This window comes from Lathyrus oleraceus, chromosome 6, assembly GCF_024323335.1.
Source record: "Lathyrus oleraceus cultivar Zhongwan6 chromosome 6, CAAS_Psat_ZW6_1.0, whole genome shotgun sequence".
NCBI classification, from domain to species: Eukaryota; Viridiplantae; Streptophyta; class Magnoliopsida; order Fabales; family Fabaceae; genus Lathyrus; species Lathyrus oleraceus.
Window position 1 is genome coordinate 493,145,684 of NC_066584.1, and position 2,106 is coordinate 493,147,789.

Sequence of the window (2,106 nt, forward strand, 5' to 3'; positions counted from 1 at the left end):
AATTATTTAAGTTCGTTTAGCATGTCTGGCTAATTCGCTTAGATATCGGTATGTAAAGTAAGTGGAATAAGGAATCAAAACTAAGTCGGTTTAATTAAATTTAAAATTAAAATCACTCTTTTTACGGTCTCAATTTACAGGTTTAATAACAAAGTTTTTATACGAGAGTAAAGGACATAAAGAGGTTAAAATCAATGGAGCGAAAGTTTGAGGTTTTAACTGGACAGTGTAAATTGGACATTAATTCTAGATCAGGGCGAGAGCAATTTTTAGAGTTAATTAAATTCTAATCTTTTCAAAAAGTATTTTTAAAGATTGAATGTGAGGACGAGAGTTAAGCATTCGAATTTAATTATATAACCTAAATCAACAGAGCGAGAGTTTGAGATAAGGGTGTTTAAACGGTTAGTGTTTTCTTAAAAAGAGTTTCTACGGACTTTATTGCTTTCAAAAAATGGTTTTTGACTTAATTATAAGTGACAGCTACGTTAACATAAAATCATGGTTTATTCAACAGAGCGAGAGTTTGAGATAGAACTTTTAATCAATGAAGTCAACTGAAATGATTTATTTTAAAACCAAGAAACCAACAAAGAATTGATTCCCTAATTACGACGAACTACATACCGATATCCGTTTATTTGATATTTAATTTAGATTCTATTTTTAGTTTTAGCTTTTCCCCAAACAATCAAACATTATCCACCTTAGCTTTACGAAGTAACCTTAGATAACGGTATATCGATTCATAAGTCCCTGTGGGATCGATATCTTTTAAAACTACGCGATAGAACTGTGCACTTGCAGTTTGTACCCCAATTTCGACTCATAAAGTCGCGATCAAGTTTTTGGCGCCGTTGCCGGGGACTTTTGTTTAGTCGATATCGTAACTCTTCCGTTACGCTGTAGAGACTAAGGTTTCTTTTTTCTTTTCTTTCTATCGTCGATTTGTATGCCACATACTCGCTCACAAGGCGAGCCGCTCTATTTACGAATCAACGATATCGAACTATATCTCCGAGTCTTACGATGAATTCGGGAATATCGTGCTGCAAACAATCTCCCTCCTGTCGAACTTCCTGATTTCAAAAACATTTTTCCTTCGATACCCGAGATGGCAGAACCAGCTCGTGCTCTTCGAGATTACGCCGCTCCATCACAAGATGAGCCGCATTCAAGTATTGCTCCGCCAGCAATTGAAGCAAACAACTTCAAACTTAAACCTTCGCTGTTGCAGGCAGTACAACAGAACCAATTCTCTGGAAATCCTACCGAGGATCCAAACCTTCATTTATCCGTATTTGTCCAATACGCTGATACTGTTAAAGCTAATGGTGTCACTTCAGAGGCAATTCGACTTCGTCTTTTTCCTTTATCATTAAGAGATAGCGCTAGAGTATGGCTTCAGTCTCTCCCTTCCAACTCTGTCACCACTTGGAACGAGTTGAAGAAAGTTTTTCTTGCCCGATATTTTCCGCCAAACAAAACAGCAATGTTAAGAGCCCAGATAAATGGATTTAAACAGAAAGATAACGAGTCTCTTTTCAAAGCATGGGAAAGATACAAAGACATGATGAGACTTTGTCCACACCATGGTTTAGAAGACTGGTTAGTAATTCACACATTCTATAATGGTCTCTTGTACAACACAAGGTTAACAATAGACGCCGCTGCAGGTGGTGCACTAATGAACAAACCTTATGCTGATGCTTACCAACTTATCGAAAGCATGGCCCAAAACCACTATCAGTGGGGAACCGAACGAACAATGGTGGAAAAACCTCAAACGAAAACCGGCATGTACGAGATAAGTAACCTTGATCATGTTAATGCAAAAGTGGATGCTCTGGTCCAGAAAATTGAAAGTTTAAATGTATCACCTCCAACCGCCGTGGTTGCTATAACTCAGAATTGCGAAGTTTACGGAATCCAAGGTCACACTCCTACAGATTGTCAACTCTTAACAGGAATCCAAGCAGAACAAGTAAACTATGCTCAAGGAAGCCCCTACTCGCATAACTATAACTCAAATTGGAAGAACCATCCAAACTTTTCATATAAGAGTAATAATGCTTTGTACGCACCTGGACAGTCTCCAAATCAAGC

At 37.8% G+C, this 2,106-nt stretch overlaps 1 non-coding gene across 1 annotated transcript; it reads right to left on the minus strand.

The window, feature by feature from the left end:
* Window positions 1-1,492: 1,492 nt before the first annotated feature.
* On the minus strand, window positions 1,493-1,599 carry LOC127098938 (small nucleolar RNA R71). The gene has a single exon (XR_007793621.1). It is a non-coding gene; the product is annotated as a small nucleolar RNA R71 (small nucleolar RNA).
* Between the last annotated feature and the right edge of the window lie 507 nt (window positions 1,600-2,106).